The 23,034-nt window shown below is 46.8% G+C and overlaps 1 protein-coding gene across 3 annotated transcripts in view; it reads left to right on the forward strand.

Annotated features, from left to right (window-relative positions):
* Positions 1–23,034, forward strand: part of LOC140388130 (neurexophilin-2-like) — a 188,482-nt gene that overhangs the window by 119,427 nt on the left and 46,021 nt on the right. The gene's annotated exons all lie outside the window — the stretch shown is intronic.

Below are 23,034 nucleotides of genomic sequence, written 5' to 3' on the forward strand. Positions count from 1 at the left end.
CCATTCGGCCCATCGGGTCTGCACCGATTCTTGGAAAGAACACCCCACTTAAACCCACACCTCTACCTGAGTCCCGTAAACCAGTAACTCCACCTAACCTAAGGGCAATTTAGCATGGCCAATCCACCTAACCTGCACATCTTTGGACTGTGGGAGGAAACCAGAGTGCCCAGAGGAAACCCACGCAGACATGGGGAGAACATGCAGACTCCGCACAGTCAGTGACCCAAGCCGCGAATCGAACCTGGGACCCTGGAGCTGTGAAGCCACTGTGCTAACCACTGGGATACCCTGCTGCCCATGTGCTACCATGCTACCCATTGTTTTAATTTGTTAAATTTGTTAATTTTGACCCATTTGTTAATTTGTTTTATTAAATTAAGCTTCAGTCTAACCAGTATGAATTCACCTGTACATATTAGGCTGGATTTTACGGGAGTGTGGGTGGAAACTAAGTTGGTTCCAAAGTGACTAACTTTAAAAAAGGCCGTCCCATCGCGATATCATTAGGTGGCCGAAGCAAGCTGAGTGTTAGACTTTTGCATCTCAGTCAAAGGATGCCTTGCTCTCAGGAGCTGCTAGCTAATCTGATTGGCTAGCAGTTCCAACAGCTCCTATTACAGGATACCCCAGGAAAACGATCATAGCAAACAGAGCCATGTAAGGATCAGGCACCCTAGGCCATTTTCAAACTCCAGGTTGTGACCGGCGGTGGGTCGCAGGCAGATGTCAGGGGGGGTCACGGAGCAATCAGTCGTGGCATTCCCGATCGTGGGAAGGAGTGCCCAATGGTCACGATCAACTTTTAAAAATGTCGGCCACGGCCAGCTTTCAGAATGCCGGCTGTCCTTCGCATGCATGCCCCGTCAGCTGGATGCAGCAGTCCACAGGCCCAGAGCCAGCAGAGCATACTGCCTACTCCATATGTCAGCACGCTGTTCCAGAAGAAGATATTTTAAAAATCGATTAGTCTTCCCGCCAGAAGCGGCGGCAAAGAGGTCACGTGCCAGGTACACTGATGCCATTTACTCTGGGCACGAAATTACTGAGGAGAGTTTCTTCCATTTTGTAGCTGCAAGCAAGGAAGCAATAGGACTGTGCGAAGAAATGAAGGTGGATCTTTTTCGACTAAGGAAGAGAGGTCCAGAGACACACACAGGCCAGGATCTCACAACTGAATCAGCTGGAGAAGGCTTCGCAGGAAAGTCCACGGCAGAACAAAGCAGTGCTGGTGTGTGCTTCAGGATCTCTGATGAACCATCCATACAGAAATATAATATTGAATGACAAAGCCAAGTGAGATCATGAGGACCAAGCAGGCTCACCTGTTGCATTAGAGGTAAGCGTAAATGGTGGTTTGCAAAGTTTGAGCAAAGTGGGTCGCGAGGTTCGGCCGGCGGGGTTCACGAAGGTCGGCCGGTTGGTAAAAAAGGGTCCCTGGAAAAAAAGTTTGAAAAACGCTGCCCTACGGAGTGATGCAAGGACGGGAGGTGGGGCAGCTGGGTTTTGGAGGCTAGGCAACAATGCCCAAAGTAGAACGATAATGTCTTGGGGAAGAGGGTGAGTGGGGATGCACTGCACCGCCCCCTCCCCCACCTCACCCCAGCATAATCAGGACACCTTCTTGTGCTCTAGCTTCCTTCCTGTCTTTTCACCAAAGTTGTTTAAAGAGCGGCTTTCCCTCTCTCGCCTGCCTGCTACCACCCAGTGTATTATGGCAGTTGTTACGGACGCTTGGTCAGCCTTCAACAATGGCTAAGATATTGAACCAGATGCATAATGTTTTTGAGGTTTTCGACAGTGGTGAAAAATTGATTCGTTCCAGGAGTGATAACATAAGAAATAGGGTTTGGTTATTTTATGAACAAACTTTATTACAATAAAAGAAAAGAAACTTTTACTTCAGCTCCAACACTAACAGATTACATGCAGTTTCTGAACATTAACGTACTTGTTCCCATTAAACATCACTGTAAATAACCATGCCGTTCTCGTGCTGCTTGCACAAACAGACCAAGGCAATACTTGCATTTGTGAAGCAATTTTTCTTCTGTTAGGGACATTTGTTCAGAGCACAAAAACCTTCGCCTCGGGTATGATTCATCAGACTACCTAGACACTTTAATCAAAACAAGGTTTATTCTAAGAATATAGTTAACATATATATATGTGTGTAAAACACACAGCAAGAATTTTTATCAATTACAAACACAAAGACAGCAGATAGCTACGATAATTTATGTATAACACTTAATGAATTCCCCCTTTAACGGTTCCAATTCAATAACAAAATCCAATAAACCAAAAACTCTATTCAAGGGCGTGGCCCAGCACACTGTATTCTCACTTGAATGGGATTGGTCTTTTTCCTGAAATTCTCAACCAGTCTCAACTAGCAGATTCAAACTCCTTCCGGAAAGCAAACTATGGGCTGGATTATCCAAGCCTCTGCGCCGAAATTGCGTCAGCGTGGGGGGCGGAGAATGGTCATCAACCCGGAAATACGGGCCGGCGCCGCTCCAGCGATTCTCCAGTCCCCGGAGGATCGTTCGAGAATCACGCATGCGCGCTAACTACATGGCGAGGGTATGGGGCCATTGACATAGCCCCCCCCCCCCGCGATTCTCCACGCACAACTGGCCGAGTTCCCAACGGCGTGATTCTAACCACCTGTCGGCCGTCAGGAACGTCGGGTGGTGGCTGCGGACTCAGTCCATGGCTGCTCTGGTGGAGGGGGGGGGGGGGGGGCAGGGGGATCATTCACCGAAGGGGGCCTCATGGACGGCCAGGGGAGCGATCGGGCGTCACAGACCCGCGGGCGCGTGGGATCTCGGCGGGGCCTATATTTTTGGTGCCGCTCCGCGGTCCGAGTCCGCCATGTTGCACGGGGTGGCCGCTGAAGGCTGCCCCCGTGCACATGCGCGGACTCCCGACCGGAAGTGCGGGGCCCCGTATCCACAGCCAGAGCTGTAAGAACCACTCTGGGGCCCTGCCAGCCCACTGCAGATGGGAGAATCACGCAGGACTTTCTTAAGGAAAGTCCAGAGTGAAACGCCAGCATTGTTAGCCTGGTGTGGGGACATAGCCCCATTATTGGAGAATCCAGCCCTATATCTTTTAAGTTACCAAAGCAGGTAGCCACAATCTGTTTACTTCTGTAACAGTTTTTAACAGTTCCATGATATATTGCTGGCGGACAGTCTGATTTGCCTCCCTCGCCGGCAACCCAGCGCTTTGATGATCTGGGGGCTATCCCCAATACACAGCATGCATACCAGGAAACATTCAGCACCCAGGTGGACCCCAGGTATCCCCCTGGCATCAGACTGGCACCGGCCTTGCATTCCCTGACATTACCCTGGCACCCCCAGCATTATCCTGGCATGACCGTCACCAACCCTATCCTCCCCCCTCCCCGAGCGCTGCACTCACCTCCGAGCTCCCTTCGGAGTACTTCTCACCAAGTACATGCTTCTGAGACCAGTCGTGCATTGTGCCGTTATGACATCACATTGCAGTGGACGCATTTTCTGATGTGGGGGGATGATTTCAGTTTATGGGTGGTGATAATGATATGCAAATATATCACAATGATGATTCCAACAGTGAAGGGCAGGAGATGCAACCCGCTAATAACGATGGAGGGGGCGATGATTGCTTCCTGCTTTTACGTCGATATGAGACATGACTTTGTCCTTCTCGCGATATTTTCCGCTCTCACTGCCAAATCCACTCGACGACAATGGGAGTGGAAATTTCCAGCTTAGATGCTGGACAAAGATGTATTTTCCAAGGTCTGGAATATTGAGGTGTTTTATAAATGAGTCAGGGTCCCTTTTGCCCCTTGCAGACATACAGGGTGTGATTTACCGACCACCCTGCCGTGGGTTTTTCGTCAGCGGAGGTGGCCCTCCAGAGGAATCTACCGACTGCACTGTTATCAATGGGATTTCCCGGTGACAGCACCCCTCGTCGCCAGGAAGCCCGTGCACTGACGTGGGATCGGTAAATTCCGCACACGGTCTCTGTTGACTGGATCTCTGCCTTTGAAATGGAAAAGAATGCTGGTGCATTTTTTTGGCTCCTCTTTAGAGGTCATAAGGTCAATGCTGTTTTCTGAAGGTTCAAAATTAAATGTGTCATGACTGGTCAGGCTAAAACCTTATCCATTTCTAAATTAAAGTAATAATTATACAGGTTGATCCTTTCTGCCCTTTGGCCGGGTCATTTCATTAATGAATCTGAATTAATGAATTAATTAAAGAGCCACAGCAAAATCTGCTAAGTGTGTCAATGGCTTCCTCACCCATTCATGGGCCTACTATTTTGTCAAGGACTATCAATTAAAAATGACATCCTGTGATTCCATTCCGTGATGGACAACAGCACGTATCCAAGATCAGCTCCAGAAAGAACTATTTCCTGATGAACTCAAACAATCATGTTTTGATTATTTTGATTTAACTCAGCTTTAAGTTGAGAGGCAATGGCATAATTTTACTCATATTATTTCAATATGGACATCCAAAACGCAGTGCTTCAGAAAAGGCAGCAGTGCTCTCATACCTGAACCCTGCTTAGAATATAGCATGTCGCACGGATAGTCGAAGGAAAATAAGCTGCAAAATTCAGGTGTGCAGGCGTCCATCTTTCAGCTGTATGCGTATCGTTTTGCCTCCAATTGGGCACCTACAGCTTGTGTACACATACCTAGTGCTGCCCATACCAGACACCATTTTGGCGAGCGTGCACAGGGAGAATCTGCTGGAAAGGTGCTGAATAGGTAAATTGCTGTGTCAATCAGCACACAATATTGATTTGGCACCAGCACTGCAACCTTGGGCCTCAGGACTCCATCATCCCCTCTTAACCTGTCACAGTTGGTGGACCTCACACCAGCACGACTTAGAGGGCTCATTAACATATTTCAGATTAGTGTTTTAATTGATTTCTATTGGCTATCTTGCAACGGTAGAAGAGTTTGATGACTTGCTGAGCTGTTGCTGTGGTCTGCAGGGATCAAAATGACAAGAACTGAAAGGCCTTTTTTTTATTACAGAGAGTTCATAAAGCCATTGGCCTGAAAAATTAACTCTGTTTCGCTTTCCGACCTGCTGAGTTTTCCCAGCAATTTCGCTATTTCAGATTTCCAACATCTACAGCATTTTACTCCTCCACTTCGTCCCAGATCGGGGTGCAGTAGTTGGCATCCACTTGGGCCTGTAACATTACAGGGAAAATGAGCAGAGCTGACACAAGGTAAGCTGCTTGTAGAAGCAAGAGGCTGAGAAGGGCTCTCAGATGGAGACAATGTCAGCCCAACGTTTTCAGGGAAGGACTCTCCTCCCTGAACACGGCTGAGAAATGGCGTACGAGATTCTCCATTTCATTTAGGATGTCCTCACTGAAATCTGCCAGTTGTTGCAGCCACAAATACAACCTCAAAGCAGGGTGAGGACTGCATTTCCAGTGGCTATGAAGTGATCTTGGCCATGAACTTTTATGCTCAGGCTGGAACAGTTGATACTTGCAACACCTCCCACTTTATCACCCATTGTACACTGAGGCTCTGTATTCCGAGGAAGTTAAATATATTTCATTTTTTAATGAAAGCAAAATTCTGCAGAGGCTGGATACCTGAAATAAAAATGGAAAGTTCTGAAATACTCTGGACGTTTAATTATTTCGTGAATACGTAGCTTTGCAAACAATGCAGGCTCCTCAATGGTGTATAGTGTCATTGAAAGCAGACACATCACTTTGTTGGCACTGTATGTCAACTCCGAAATGGACCATAACCGGAAGAGGTTTCATGCCTCTGTCCAGCGGATCTGTCAGTGAAAACTATTCCTCCTTATCTACTCTATTAAAACACCTCATATTTGTGACCTTGTCTATCAAATCTCCCCTTAGTTTTCCCCGTTCTAAGGAGAATAATTCAGTTTCTTTCATCTCGCCACATAATTGAAGACTCTCATTCCTGGTACAATTTTAGTAAATCTCTGTACCCTCTCCAAAGAGCTTTACACCCTTCCTAAAGTGTTACGTCCCGAATTAGACCATACTCCAGCTGAGGCCTAATTCGGGATTCACAAACTCATAAGCTTACAAGAAGATGACTTTTGAATGATTAGACTTTGCTTTCAATGTTTATGTAGCTTCTACGATACTTATAAATAAATTAAAAACAACAATCATAATGAGCCGCTAAAATTATAATTAGGTTTACTCACCTAGAAAATGCCTGAAAAAGTATGGTTTGACTTAATTTGCTTGTCTGCTGTTTGATTCAGTGTTTGGGGGAGGATAGTTGCCTTCTGATCCCCTTCTTGCCTTCTTGTGCTGTGCACAAGGTTACAGCAAGGGACATGAGGCTGTTAAAAAACAAATGCTACAAAATCTACCTGCACCAAAAGAAAATCTTTTTTACATGATCTATTTTGGTTGGATTGGTTGGCTTCACTTATCTACCGTGTACATTATACAAGCTTATTTCAGGTCTGTGCGGAGTCTGCACGTTCACCTCATGTCTGCGTGGCTTTCCTCCAGGTGCCCCGGTTTCCTCCCACAAGCCCTGAAAGAAGTGCTTGTTAGGTGAATTGGACATTCTGTATTCTCCTTCAGTGTACCCGAACAGGCGCCGGAGTGTGGCGACTAGGGGTGTTTCACAGTAGCTTCATTGCAGTGTTAATGTAAGCCTACCTGTGACACTGATAAAGATTATTATTATTGGACGTCATGATAGCACAGTGGTTAGCACTGCTGTCTCACAGCGTCAGGGACCCGGGTTCAATGCCAGCCTTGGGTCACTGTCTGTGTGGAGTTTGTACCTTCTCCCTGTCTCTGCGCTCTGCGTGGGTTTCCTCCGGGTGCTCCGGTTTCCTCCCACAGTCCAAAGATGTACAGGGTAGGTGGATTGGCCATGATAAATTGCCGTTTAGTATCCAGGGATGTGAAGATTATGTTATGGGCTTGCAGGGATGGGATGCAACATGGATCGGTGCAAACCCGATGGGCCAAATGGCCTCCTTCTGCACTGTAGTGATTCTGTGATTCTAATGTCATTGCTCAAATGTAGTTTGGTAATCATGTTTTGCTATGAGATGTAGCCATTGTTTAACGTAGCCTGTCCATTTAAAGCCATTGCTCAGATCTTCACTGAAGGACAATAGTCTAAAAGGGCATCTTCCAGAGATCAGGGATTAATGTTCTGTATATCAGTAGATGTTTGTAAAATCTTGGCACTTCTGGTGAGATTAACAAGATCAAGGAACTACTCGTTTTCTTTTTCATATCTTGAAATATGACGGCTGAAGTGTGACAGACTCATGCCGATCACATAAGATGTCATTTGTGATTGCATATATGTTGCCGCCTGTTTTGATACTGGTACGATTTGGGATATTTTTGCAATACGGGTTCCAAAAGCATTATCTGATCCATTCAATCAACTCGAAAAAAAAAAAATTCTTGCAGGTTTTGTGGCTAATAACAAATAATTTGTCAGAGGGTAGAATTAGTGTGCTTTTTTGATACAGACAAGTTTGGCTTGACTGGGAATTAAATACAAACAATTCATCAACACTGAAAATGCTATGTCAGCCAGTGTTAGTCTTTTGTGGTAGATTTTAATATAGCTATAGATTCCTCTAATCCCAAGAGAAAACCTGTAAATAGTAGGATGACAGAAAATACAGCTTTTGTCACGCAGCACATTAGTGGGTATGCACTGCAAGCTGGCTTTAGCACAGTTACAGATGTTACATATCACATCTAGAAAAGTCATGTATTTTCTTTTTGTCTACATTATGACAATGTTGCATGTATATTGCTGCCAGAGTACTTATAACATTTCAACATGAGGAGAGAAATCATTGGAATTTCCAAAATTCTGTAACAAAATCCATTCTTGAAACAATAAGCTGATCCACCAGGATTGGAAAGTGAGGAAAGCACAAGTCAGTGAGGGAAATCTTCATTTGGAGCTGTGATGGGCAACCTCGGCTAGTGAGTGGGCCGCATGAGTGGCCTACCTTCACTTTAGTGAGCTGCAAGATTGAAATCAGGCTTGTTCACTAACTATAACCCTATGAGTAAGATTAAATACATTTAATACATGGTAAATATTTCACAACAAGTTCTAAAAAAATGTTTAAGCGTTCATATATTAATAGAACTCATCTGCCATCAACTTCAAGTGGCAAAAAACAAAAAAAAATATTTTTGCGTGCAGAGGGAGAGCCATGGCTCTCACAGTCAATGTTGTGTATAGTCAGCACACATGCACCTCACTTCACTTGCCCTTACTTCATCATAGATTATCATAGATTATCATAGAATTTACAGTGCAGAAGGAGGCCAATCGGCCCATCGAGTCTGCACCGGCTCTTGGAAAGAGCACCCTACCCAAGGTCAACACCTCCACCCCATCCCCATAACCCAGTAGCCCCACCCAACACTATGGGCAATTTTGGACACTAAGGGCAATTTCTCATGGCCAATCCACCTAACCTGCACATCTTTGGACTGTGGGAGGAACCGGAGCATCCGGAGGAAACCCACGCACACACGGGGAGGATGTGCAGACTCCGCACAGACAGTGACCCAAGCCGGAATCGAACCTGGGACCCTGGAGCTGTGAAGCAATTGTGCTATCCACAATGCTACCGTGCTGCCCCATGTACATATCATTTCATTCATACCGGTAGGAAAAAAGCTACATGGATGGAAACTGGAACGTGGCAACTCTGCGCGTAGGCGACTGTTATGGGCGTTTTCAGAACCCCAAAATGTATCATGGAGTTCAACCAACCTCTCCCTTTAATGGATTTGTTGCTTTTCCTCGCACACGGCTTTTCCCTAGGTGTGGGATTACAATTATGGACACGTGGGTTTTTAAACACAAAAAACTGTTTATTCCATGAACTCAACTTAACATCGTAAATAAACATTGGGTCTCTTAAAACGCCTTACTTCAAAGATAACTCAGAAAATATTGCAACAGTAAATAATTCCTTAAAATGTTCCTTCAAACTTCCAAGAGACTTAACACCTTTAAACAAAATCTATCAGGTTAAAGGCTTCACTATTATAAGTTTAAATCACCCAAATGACCCAGAGATGGTCTTTTATGTTAGAGATCCAGCTCACTACAAAACACAGACACCACACCCAGCTCTTTTCCTTCAAACTTGCAGCTCTATGGAAACAAACAGACACACACAAACTGCTTTTTAAACTGAAACTAAAAAACTGCAAAATGGCTGACCTAAAGCCCAGCCCCACCCAATCTCTGACATCACTGTTTTCTTAAAGGTACATTGCTTAAACATCCATGTCTTAAAAGTACTCTCACATGACAGCGACAGTCAACAGAATGACTCGTGGGCCGCATTCAGAAACCTGATGGGCTGCAGCTGCCTCAGGTTGTCTATCACTGATTTGGAGCATGAGGTTTGCAGATTGAAGAACAACTGTATGCCCCATCCAATGGCACTCATGAGAGTTTTGAAGCAATTTCATAGTCAAGTGGCCGGAAAACAGATGGGGCACGATTCTCTGAAATGGAGACAGAGTGTTCGCGCGTCGTGACCTCGACGGCGCGAAACGGCCCCTATCCCAACCGATTCAGGGCCCGAAAATGGGCTAGGAGCGGCGCCGTGTCATTTACGTGCGCCAGGCCTTGGCGCTGCGTAAAGGTGGCGCCGCATACATGACACGGCCGGCGTCGCATAACTGGCGTCACCCGCACATGCGTGGTTGCCATCCTCCCCGAGTCCGCCCCGCAAGAAGATGTCCGACGGATCTTGCGGGGCTGCGGAAGAAAGGAGGTCCTCCTTCAGGGAGGCCGGCCCGACGATCGGTGGGCACCGATCGAGGGCCAGACCCCATTTGAGGGCCCCCCCGGTGCAGGATATCCCCTCCCCGCAGGCCGCTCCCCCAGCGTTCCTGCGCTGTTCCCGCCAGCAGCGACCTGGTGTGGATGGCGCCGGGGGGAACCCGCCGTTTTGGGCTGGCCGCTCGGCCCATCCGACACTGAGAATCGCGGGGGTACCGGTGAATCGCCATTTTGGCTGTCTCGGGCGATTCACTGGACCGCGCCGCGCAAAATGAGATTGTGCCGATCTGGCCACTTCCGTGAATCACGGGAGGGCGTCGGACCGGAGTCGCGGGAAAATTTGGCGACCCAGGCGATCCTCTGAAACGGCGCGGGAGCAGAGAATCGCGCTCCTTTGGTTTTTCAAAAGCTTTTTTATTTTCCACATTTTCAGTGCAAAGACAGAGGAAAATCTCCCTTAATGCTTCAGATGAAGTCCTTGGTTGGAGTTTTAATCTCTAGCGTTTATAGTTACTTTTGTTACAACAATGCAAAAGAATGAACCTATCCACCTTTCTGAACCTACCCCAAATCAGCTGTGCTAACACAATCCGAACTGGAGAACATTCCCAAAGATTTCAGAATTCACAAACATGAAAAAAAACAGGAACAAAAAAGATGGTTCTTCATGCTTGTCTTGTTCGACATGGAGCAATTTGCCATTCAAAATTCCCCACTCCATCCCCTTCTCCCTCAAAACAAGCAATCTCCTTGGAGATGCAAGAAGCCATAAAATAAACTTACCCTAATTTAAACACATGCACACACACATATTATATACACACAAACATTTGTGCATATATAGATATATGCATACATATTACAATATTGAAAATAATTTATTGGTTGCTCTGTTCACACAGGTTGCTTACCAAGGTAATTAACAAATAATATGAATTAAATACTTTGTCCTCTCAGGTGGATGTATTCTCCTTGGCAAAATCTAGTGCTCAACCAACATCCAAATAAGTTGGTCATTTATTTCATTGTTGTTTGTGTGGTGTTGGGTGCACTGATGCACAGATGAACCAACACAGTTGTATTTGGTACAACTCTATTTTATTTCAACTTCTATATACAATTCATTCTGGATACTCTGCACGTGGTGTCTCCCTGAGTGTGTAGTGTAACAGGTCTGTCCTTCTCCTGGTCTCCAGCTATACTGGCCACCAGGTGTCGTGTTTGTCCTTTTATACTGTCCCTGTCCTTGTCTGTGATTGGTTGTGGTGTTGTGTGTTCTGATTTGTCTGTTGGTGTGTCTATCATGATGTGTGTGTTTGAATATCATGACATCCCCCCTTTTTACAAAGATATGTGCCTACTTGGTTATAAATATAATCGTGTCGTGTGTGCATCTAAGAGTGTGTGTGTGTTATTTACAGCATGTGCAGACGACGTAACTATATACATGGGGCGATGTTGGGTGCGTCATGCTAATGAGGTTGTACCGTAACAAAACATGAATGCAAAAAAACTTTGACTAGTGGTCCGGTCAAACGATATCTAGAACGATAAAACAACAACAGGTTATAATACAGCAGTGTTTAACGTTGAAACGTATGAGCAGTGTTATAAGTCCAGTCTAATAGGTGTGCAATGAATTCGGGTTGACCGCCTCAAGGGTGGGTCAAGAACCACCAGCTGATGTGCAAGCCTGGCCACGGGTGGCGATGGAAGGGGCATGATCCGTGGCAGCTCCACGAAGTCATCCTTGGGAACCAGTGGAGGATCCGGCGTGTGTGCACGGTTCAGTTGCGAGTGTGGAAGGTGGCACAAGGCTCGCCGATTGCGCCTATGCACCAATCCATCCGCCATGCATACCAGGAACGAGGTGGAGTCTTTTTTCTTTTTATGTTTGTGGTGGTGCCGCTGGACGGCATCTTGTAGCCGATGGGTCGTTGCCATTGAAGAGGCACCATCACTAATATCATGCAAGGCGATGAATGTGGCAGATGTTGAAGTCGGCCGAGACCGTGCACGCTGGTTCCGGCCACCTGCTGTGCAGAGAAACGTCGAAGTATGTCGCCTTGGAGAGAGAATTGCTGCTCGCATCAACGTCTGGCGATGGCGCGAATTGGTGTATGCGTCTTGGACCGCCGGTGATGGTCGCCACTGCCGACCCAGTGTGACTGCCACGCGATCCATTCCCTGTCACCGTGGCATCCGCCGTCACCCTGAGCGTGCCATCACCGAGGCCGCGACACTGCCCGTCCGGAGCAAAGTCTGGCATACGCGAATCAGAGTCGGCGCTTGGCTGCTCCCCATCTGGAGTCTCAACAGGTTCACTGGAGGCAGCCGAGATTCCCTGAAGCTGCACTTCTGGAGTCGGAACATGCAGGAATGCACCAACCAATGGAGAGGCTCGAGCCATCGAGGGTGGAAGCGGTGCGGCGCCACCACAGTCGTCAGTGGTCCCACCGTGAACGTCGAGTGCCTCTGTATGCACTAGGCGAGGTCTGTCACCTTGCACCTTTTGCATGGGAAGTGGGATGCTGTCGTCACTCGTCTCACATCCCGTGGATAGATCCATATTAGCAGCTTGCTGTTCACTAGGGTTGGGTAAATTGTCAGAGTTTTCATCTGGTAGTGCACACCATGTCGGTGGACTGTCATTGTCTTGCCGTTGTCCTTCATTTGGGCTTTTCTTCTTTGGAATTTTTAATCTTCCCCCAGACGTTGCAGAACCTTGTTTATTACCCTCAAATTCTCCCATATGTATGGCCTCGAATGTAGGATCCAATGTTTCTTTCGACATTGTACTATTTTCCAAAGAACATTCCGTTTCAATTTTCTTCTCCGTTACCTCATATGTATCTTTGTCAAATGTACATGCCTTCATAGTCTCTGGGTCTGATTTTGCTGGGACTGGCATAGTCACAGTCTCTCTTTTACTGTTCTCAATTGCCTACATTATACTCCCCAGACATAACTGCTTAATCACTGGAGTTAATGTGGTACAATGGATAATCGGGTCGACCTTATCTGCATCTTCACCATTAGTGGAAAGCACACTTGGTTCACTTGAAACTGCTGCGGGTTTTAAGTTCTTTTTCTGGCTACTCGATGTCGGTGTCCTCAGGATTCTTGCTCCAATGTTCTGCTCATTTATCAGTGGAGTGTGTATAGATTCAATGCAGTTAATGTTCCCCTCAAGATTTGAAGAGTCATTACTGACTAACTGCTGGTCTCCGAAGTTGGGAGTTCGCGGTGTTGTGTTGAAGGGAGACATTTGTCTCTGCTGTCGGTATGATTCAGGTTGTGTTATTTCCATTAACTGAGGATCAAAGTCTTGTCCATTTTTTTTATCCGTACTAAAACACTGGCAATTCTCAGTCTGCTCCTTGCAAGTTAAACATACAAGTAATTTCTTTAGCAAATCCTCAGCATCCTTCTGTGACCGTGCAGCATTATGAATCTCTGTTCGGCTATAATGATCCTGAAGGTCAGCGCATAAACCTTTTTCCTTCGGGCTTGGAAGAGGAGATCACTTTGGCTTGTCTTCAGTTGGGCTTGAACAGTCATCAGCGCTGTGCCCTTCATTGTAGCATGAGAGACCGTCATGGTCATGCTGCTGTGCAGTGGAGCATGGTAGGCCGTTATAGCCTTCTTGCTGTTCATGTGAGCATGGCAGACTTGCATCGTCTGCCGCTGGTTGGTCAGGAGAGGTTGCTAGACCCTCATGGTTTCTTCTATCGTGGAGGCTATCCACGAGCTCTCTGTGGAGGCTTGTGACAGTGGAGTCACTTCTTCTTCATGCAAGGACTGCGCTCTGGAGTCTTGCGTTTCTGCAATTGTGGAGTCTGCCCACGAGCTTGCTGTGGAGGCTTGTGACTCTGGAGTCACTTCTTGTTCATGCAAGGACTGCGCTCTGGAGTCTTGCGTTTCTGCAATTGTGGAGTCTTTCCACGAGCTTCCTGTGGAGGCTTGTGACACTGGAGTCACTTCTTGTTCATGCAAGGACTGCGCTCTGGAGTCTTGCATGTCTTCTTTCATAGAGTCGGGAATGCTGAGCGGGACGTGGACTATGCTCTGTGTGGCAGCAGGCCGCTCTCTGTGGGCTGCACCGCTCCCTGTCTGTTAATTTCAGGCTGCGGCATCATCCTGCACTGATGAGTTGGGACGTCATATCTGCTGGGTTGAAGATCTTCAAATCCGAAAAATGAATCCGCATCTGCATCGGATTCAATGTGAGGGTCGCCAATGTGCAACACGAAAGGTTCGTCCGAGTCGTAGTCGTCTAGGACCATGGAGCTGTCATTGGGCTCGTGAGGTCCAGAAACAATGTAAAGATCGTTATCGAAGTATTCGAGGTCGGAATCATCGGCTTGTGCATAGGTAACTGCTTGTTGCAGGGTTCTTCGGAGGTCAAATTCATCTCCTGGGTCAATTTGCGGCAATGTGCTGTCATTCCAGGTGAGGGAAGGTTGTTTTACAGCTTTAACAGATTTTTGTTTTTTTGATTTGGGACGTTTCCCTTTTAAATTGGATTTGGGACGTTTCCCCTTTAAAATGGTGCGGTCTGGGGCCTCTGACATCCTGACGCTCGGTATGTAGCACGTAGGAAGCGACTGCGCATGCGCAGATCGCTGTTCCTTTACCGATGGCCGTTTTCTTGACTGCGCATGCGCAGCGTCTCGCGCATGCGCAAACGAAACTTCCGGTTCTGCGCACTGCTCGCGCAACTGTGCTAGCGTGATACCTTTAGCAAGATGGCTGCCGACCTCGACCCAACTCTCTCTCAGGCCCAGGATTTCGGCCTCGGGAATTCGGCCTCCGGGATCCCGGCCACGAGGTGAGTACTGCCGCTTTTCTTACCTTTACTTGCCGATTGGAGTGCGTTTTCCTCACAGTACTTGGCAAATTTGTACAGGACTGCCTGGTAATCATACCTTTGTTGCCTTCTGAAGAACCTGAACCTTGTGAAGATTTCTTTTGCTCTTGCACCGGCGATGGTGAGGAGAAATTCAATTTTTTCTTTATCATCCAGGTCTTTGAGTTCAGCTGCCACCAGGAACAATTCAAACGCTTGCCGGAATCGGCGCCAGTTTTCGCGGAGATCGCCATGGCACTGGAACGGCTGCGGAACCGGGAGCCAATACATCTTGCCTGGGTACTGCTGGTTGTCTCTGTACACTGAGGTATGCCGGCAGGTATCGATCCACTCCTGTACCATGTGGTGTTGGGTGCTCTGATGCACAGATGAACCAACACAGTTGTATTTGGTACAACTCTATTTTATTTCAACTTCTATATGCAATTCGTTCTGGATACTCTGCACGTGGTGTCTCCCTGAGTGTGTAGTGTAACAGGTCTGTCCTTCTCCTGGTCCCCAGCTATACTGGCCACAGGTGTCGTGTTTGTCCTTTTATACTGACCCTGTCCTTGTCTGTGATTGGTTGTGGTGTTGTGTGTTCTGATTTGTCTGTTGGTGTGTCTATCATGATGTGTGTGTTTGAATATCATGACAGTTTGTGGAACTCTTCACTCTTGATGCAGAGTGAGGCCAACAGCATGGGTTCAATTCTTGTACTGGCTGAGGTTATTCATGAAAGCTCCACCTTCTCAAACTTGTCCCTTGCCTGAGGTGCGGTGACCCTCAGGTTAAATCACCACCAATCAGCTCTCCTCCTTGTGGTGATATGCATCACCGTAGATACACAAGGGGTTAATGTAAATACACTAAAACTAAGTAAACACTAGAGGGAGCACCAGAGACATCATGACATACAGCTAATGAATACATTGAATAGGACACGACCAATGGGCAGTTAAGACACCCAGAGGTGACACTACCACAAGGGGGCAACCCATATAAAAGGACTGGGCACACATGCTCTTTCTCTTTTCACAGGCGACACTCAGAGAGAAGGACAGGGGCAGATCAGAAGCATCACACCAACCACATGGCTTAGAGCAGACTGGTTAGTTAGACTGAGTTACTTTCGCAAGATTAGCAGGAGAGTCAAACTCAAGTAGGAGAATTGTTAACTGTTCAATAAATGTGTTAAACCTATCTCCAAGTCTGAACCTTCCTTTGTCAGAGTATACATCAAGGAAGCAGCTTATGCTACAGGAAGAAGCATAACACAACACTCCTCAAAGAGGAAAGCGGCCTATGGTCACCTGGGACTACGGCAACTTTACTTTAAAGTCATCCGCAACCCTGAGAGACTGTTCAAGAAGAATACATTTTGGAACCTTGCTGTGACAAATTGACTACGGATTTCTGAAGTACAAAAATAGCTACACTTCAAAAGTGCTTGTTTGGCTGTAAAGCAATTTGGACCACCTTAAGGTCATGAAAGGCATTACAAGTCTTTCTCTCTTTATTGTTGGACAAGGATTGTTTTCAATGAAACATTGAGTTAGATTCAAATTATGTATTAGTTGTCAAGATATTGACAGTTATTATTAAGCTTATGTACGAATGGTAATCACAAAACCCCAATCACTCCATCGCTAAATTGTATTTTAAACAATTGAGAAAGAAGCTACAAATTGGTTAGATAATTAGCGCAAGAGAAAAGCTTTAACATCACAGGTGATTAGTCACTGAAAATATCTCAAAAGCATTAGAATTGCAATGATTAGATATATGGGGTGAGATTCTCCGACCCCCCGCCGGGTCGGAGAATCGCCGGGGGCTGGCGTGAATCCCGCCCCCGACGGTTGCCGAAGTCTCCGGCACCGGATATTCGGCGGGGGCGGGAATCGCGCCGCGCCGGTTGGCGGGCCCCCCCGCGCGATTCTCCGGCTCGGATGGGCCGAAGTCCCACCGATAAAATGCCTGTCCTGCCGGCGTAGATTAAACCACCTACCTTACCTGTGGGACAAGGCAGCGCGGGCGGGCTCCGGGGTCCTGGGGGGGGCGCGGGGTGATCTGGCCCCGGGGGCTGCCCACACGGTGGCCTGGCCCGTGATCGGGGCCCACCAATCCGCGGACGGGCCTGTGCAGTGGGCGCATTCTTTTCCTTCCGCCTTCGCCACGGTCTCCACCATGGCGGAGGCGGAAGAGACTCCCTCCCACTGCGCATGCGTGGGACTGCCATCAGCGGCCGCTAATGCTCCCGCGCATGCGCCGCCCAGAGATGTCATTTCCGCGCCAACTGGCAGGGCGCCAAAGGCCTTTTCCGCCAGCTGGCGGGGCAGAAATTCGTCCGGCGCCGACCTAGCCCCTTAAGGTTGGGGCTTGGCCCCCAAAGATGCGGAGCATTCCGCACCTTTGGGGCAGCGCGATGCCCGACTGATTTGCGCCGTTTTGGGCGCCAGTTGGCGGACATCGCGCCGTTTCTGGAGAATTTCGCCCCAGATAGGTGGAGCATTCAAGTTTTTAAAAATTAATTTACAAGATATGGGCGTCGCTGGTTAGGCAAGCATTCATTGCCCAACACAAGTTGTACTTTAGAAGGTGGCGATGAGTTGCCTTCTTCAACTGCTGCAGTCCGTGAGGTGTAGGTACACCCACTGTGTTATTCGGGAGAGAGTTCCAGGATGTTGCCCCAGCAACACTGAAGAAACGGTGATATATTTCCAAGTTAAGGCTGGTGAATGACTTGAAGGGGAATCTCCAGGTGATGGACTTCCCAGGAACCTGTTGCTCTTGCCCTTCTAGATGGTAGTGGTCGTGGGTTTGGAAGGTGCTGTCTAAGGAACCTTAGTGATTTCCTGCAGTGCATCTTATAGATGGTACACATGACTGCCACTGTTCATCAGTGATGGAGGGTTTGAATGTTTGTGGAAGGAGGAGCAATCAAGGAGACTGTTTTGTCCTGGATGGTGTCAAGCTTCGATGATTTGATTTTGATTTGATTTGACTTGATTTATTGTCACATGTACCAAAGTACAGTGAAAAGTATTTTTCTGCGGCCAAGGGAACGTACACAGTACGTACACAGTAGACAAAAAAGAATACTCGACAGAGTACATTGACAAATAGTACATCGACAAACAGTGATTGGTTACAGTGCGGAACAAGGGGCCAAACAAAGCAAATACATGAGCAAGAGCAGCATAGGACGTCATGAATAGTATTCTTACAGGGAACAGATCAGTCCAAGGGAGAGTCGTTGAGGAGTTTAGTAGCTGTGGGGAAGAAGCTGTTCCGATGTCTGGATGTGCAGGTTTTCAGACTTCTGTATCTTCTGCCTGATGGAAGGATCTGAAAGAAGGCAAGGCCTGGGTGGGAGCAGTCTCGGATAATGCTGCCTGCCTTTCTGAAGGCAGCGGAAGGTGTAGACAGAATCAATGTGAGGGTGGCAAGCTTGTGTGATGCTCTTGAGTGTTGTTGGGGCTGCATTCATCCAGGCAAGTGGAGAGTATTCCATTACACTCCTGACTTGTGCCTTGTAGTTGTTAGACAAGCTTTGGGGGGCGGGGAAGGGGGGGGGGGTTCGGGAGGTGAGATACTCACCATAAGATTCCAAGCCTTTGACCTGCCCTGCTAGCCACAGTATTAATTTGCTTCATCCATTTCAGTTTCAGATCAATGGTAACCCATGGGGGATTCAACGATGGTAATGCCATTGAATGTCAAGGGGCGGTGGTTAGATCCTCTCTTGTAAGAGATGGTCATTGCCTGGCACTTGTGTGGCACGAATGTAACTTGCCACTTGTCAGCCCAAGCCTGGATATTGTCCAGGTCTTGCTGCATTTGGACATAGACTGCTTCATTATCTGAGGAATCATGAATGGTGGTGAACATTGTGTCATCTGTGAACTTCTCCACTTCTGACCTTATGATGGAAGGGAGGTCATTGATGAAGCAGCTGAAAATGGTTTGGCCCACGCCACTGCCTGAGTAACTCCTGCAGTGATGTCCTGGAGCTGAGATGATTGACCTCCAACCACCACAACCATCTTCCTTTGTGCCAGGTATGACTATGTCAGGCTGTTGCTTAACCAGTCTGTGACACAGCTCTCCTAACTTTGGCACAAGCCCCCGGATGTTAGTAAGAAGGATGTTGCAGTGTCGGCAGGGCTGGGTTTGCCGTTGTCATTTCCGGTGCCTGGTTCGCTACCGAGTCGTCTGTCCGGTTTCATTCCTTTTCTTAGCAGTTGAATATAACTGAGTGACTTGCACGGTCATTTCACAGGACATTTAAGACTCAACTATACTGCTGTGGGTCTGGAGTCACATGTAGACCAGACCATGTAAAGAAGGCGATTTCTTTCCCGAAAGGGCATTAGTGAATCAGATGGGTTTTAATGACAATCAACAATGGTTTCATGGTCATCATTTGACTTTTAATTCCAGATATTTTATTGAGTTTAAATTCCATCACTTGCCATGGTGGGATTTGAACTCGGATCCCCAGATCATTACCCTGGTCTATGGATTACTAGTTCAGCGACAATACCACTATGCCACTGCCTCCATGACAAGAAATTAATACTGAGAATCTACAATGCATTGGTGAAGCCATCTGTGAAAAATTGGATGGAATTTTGACATATTTTTCCAGACTGTCAGTCTCTGACTGAAAACCGGTGTGCAGCTCTCCAGTTGCGTAGCTGAGTTTTTAGACAAGATTTTCAGGCAGTCTGAGAGGAGAAATGAGGGAGTGCGATTTATGACAGCGGTCTGGCGGGTTGTGGCCTGATTCAGTGAGCAAGGCCAGCTTCACAGAGACCAGGGTGTCATCTTAAAAGGGCACCCCAATCAGCACAGAAGGAAAACGACCCTCAACCACTCTGTCCCCCTCTAGGAACACAGAGGAACCCCCCTCACAAGCATCGGGGTTCCACCCACCCCACCACCGCAGCACTAATAATGGGGCACCCCTCCTCCCGGCCCCCCTCCTCCTTCACTGCACCACACTCTCAGGGACAATCTCTACCTACACAGACACAACGTTCCCCAACAAAGGTAAGGAAAGCCCCTCCCACGGGACTGCCCACCACAACACTGCCTCCTGGCATATGTCGGCACTGCCAGGTTAGCACTTCCATGCCAGGGCACCCCCGGGCATCTCCCGTTCTCCCCCTACCTATACGTACCTATGCACCCACGGGGGATCCCCTCAACTGATTCACGTCTTTAAATAGCTGTTGTAAATGTCACATTGGCAAAATATGAATATTCAGTGAGGGGAGTTCATGTGGTGTGGGGGGAGACTCGCTAATTATATGTAAATATATTAAAATGCATTGCAATGAAGTTCTTGCCCTATGTGGGCAGGAACTCTATTACGTCATCGGCAAGGGGTGTGGAAAATCGGGAAATGTGGGGCGTCATTCTCCGCCGGCGGGAGTCTCCGTTTTGCTGGCGCCCGGGGGTTTCCCGACGGCGTGGGGCTGCCCCACAATGGGAAACCCCATTGACTGGCAGGTGTAACGGAGACTCCCGCCGGCGGGTCGGGGCAGAAGTGTGGCGGGGCGGGTAGGGGAATTTCGCTCCAGATCTCGATATTTTGCACCCACGCCACCATTCTCGCTGATGGCTAGCAAGATGCAATGGTCTCCAGTGTCTCCATTTCAAGTTTCCAAACTGACCCTCAAAAAGTAATAGCAAAACTAAAGAGGAATTTTAATCTATATAGCATATTTAACATCCTTGAAATGTCGTGAGGTATATTACAACCATTTAATTACTTTCACAGTTTCAATAGCAAACACACCAGCCAATTTGTGAACAGCATTGTCTCACACGTAGTGATCGCTGGCGCAGACGCGATAGGCTGAATGGCCTCCTTTTGCACTGTAACAGTTCTGTGATCTGGAACAAGTTAATCATTCTGGTGGTGCTTGCAAAGGAATAATGTCAGTCAGGCACCATAATAATTCACTATACTTTTACAGACAATTGGAGCCTCAGTTTATAGCTTATTGTGGAAATTTATAACTCCAACAGTATAGCATACTACAGTTAAAATACGCTCTCACAGAAACACTTACTTAATATAAGCTTACAAGGGGGGCTGGCGGGGGGGTAAGATATCATTTAAGTATTTGCCAATATGAAGGAATTTGTAAAGGGGAGACTTAAAAATACTTTTTTTTGAGGTATTACTGTCGCAATGTACTACAATAAATTGTGACCTTGTTAGATTGCTTCCACTACCAATGTGGTTCACTTTCACAGTAGAAACTTCATGAAGCCAATGAAGGCAAACTACAGATTGTCAAAATGTCCCAATTTTCATAAAAAGGGAAGGTCAAGAATGGAAAATTAATGGACCATCAGTGATCAACTTAAAATCACAGTTCGCCTGTTCAGTACTTTATGAAAAGGTTAAGAAAAAGACCAGCTGAGTGACAAGCTGATGAATAGGAGAAGTTATTAGAAACCCAACTACAGTTTATCACGATATATTTAGCAATACATTTCTCGACTGTATTTGATAGTTTTTATCCATAAACACAAAGTAATGGATAAAATCACTTTACAGAGATTGCTGTTATATATTAATCAATACTTGCCACAATGACACATCAATATATAACTCGCATTGAAGTTTAAGGTCTAATTCATTTTGCATTGCTCAGCATATCTTATCTGGCATAGATCATTGTTGACACACAAATAAGATCACATAAAAAATTATGTTTTGTGAAATAAACTAATTTCTACAGAGCACAATTAATATGGACTGACAATATGTAGCACGTTAATGGAAAACTAACAACGATTCTCTATTGGAAACTCCAGCCGGGTATGTCAAGATACTTAATAGGAGAGGACAGCACGGTGGCGCAGTGGGTTAGCCCTGCTGCCTCACGGCGCTGAGGTCCCAGGTTCGATCCCGGCTTTGGGTCACTGTCTGTGTGGAGTTTGCGCATTCTCCCCGTGTTTGCGTGGGTTTCGCCCCCACAACCCAAAAGATGTTCAGGCTAGGTGGAATGGCCACGCTAAATTGCCCCTTAATTAGGAAAAAATGAATTGGGTACTCTAAAATTTTAAAAAAATTTTTTTAAAGATACTTAATAGGCTACAATAATTTGAAGATGAAAAAGTGCTTATTAACAGACATCTTTGGTATAAAATAGTAATGTTCGTTGTTCACAACCATTTTTATTTAGTTATGTATTACCTAGAGGAAAGGATGGCGAGGATGATCCTGGATAAGAGCAAAAATAGCAGGGTAGTTATTATGGGAGACTTTAACTTTCCAAATATTGACTGGAAAAGATATAGTTCGAGTACATTAGATGGGTCGTTTTTTGTACAGTGTGTGCAGGAGGGTTTCCTGACACAATATGTTGACAGGCCAACAAGAGGCGAGGCCACGTTGGATTTGGTTTTGGGTAATGAACCAGGCCAGGTGTTGGATTTGGAGGTAGGCGAGCACTTTGGGGACAGTGACCACAATTCGGTGACGTTTACGTTAATGATGGAAAGGGATAAGTATACACCGCAGGGCAAGAGTTATAGCTGGGGGAAGGGCAATTATGATGTCATTAGACATGACTTGGGGGGGATAAGGTGGAGAAGTAGGCTGCAAGTGTTGGGCACACTGGATAAGTGGAGCTTGTTCAAGGATCAGCTACTGCGTGTTCTTGATAAGTATGTACCGGTCAGGCAGGGAGGAAGGCGTAGAGCGAGGGAACCGTGGTTTACCAAAGAAGTGGAATCTCTTGTTAAGAGGAAGAAGGAGGCCTATGTGAAGATGAAATGTGAAGTTTCAGTTGGGGCGATGGATAGTTACAAGCTAGCGAGGAAGGATCTAAAGAGAGAGCTAAGACGAGCAAGGAGGGGACATGAGAAGTATTTGGCAGGTAGGATCAAGGAAAACCCAAAAGCTTTCTATAGGTATGTCAGGAATAAGCAAATGACTAGGGAAAGAGTAGGACCAGTCAAAGATAGGGATGGGAAGTTGTGTGTGGAGTCTGAAGAGATAGGCGAGATACTAAATGAATATTTTTCGTCAGTATTCACTCAGGAAAAAGATAATGTTGTGGAGGAGAATGCTGAGCCCCAGGCAAATAGAATAGATGGCATTGAGGTACGTAGGGAAGAGGTGTTGGCAATTCTGGACAGGCTGAAAATAGATAAGTCCCCGGGGCCTGATGGGATTTATCCTAGGATTCTCTGGGAGGCCAGGGAAGAGATTGCTGGACCTTTGGCTTTGATTGTTATGTCATCATTGGCTACAGGAATAGTGCCAGAGGACTGGAGGATAGCAAATGTGGTCCCTTTGTTCAAAAAGGGGAGCAGAGAC

Source organism: Scyliorhinus torazame, chromosome 2, assembly GCF_047496885.1.
Source record: "Scyliorhinus torazame isolate Kashiwa2021f chromosome 2, sScyTor2.1, whole genome shotgun sequence".
Classification (NCBI taxonomy): domain Eukaryota; kingdom Metazoa; phylum Chordata; class Chondrichthyes; order Carcharhiniformes; family Scyliorhinidae; genus Scyliorhinus; species Scyliorhinus torazame.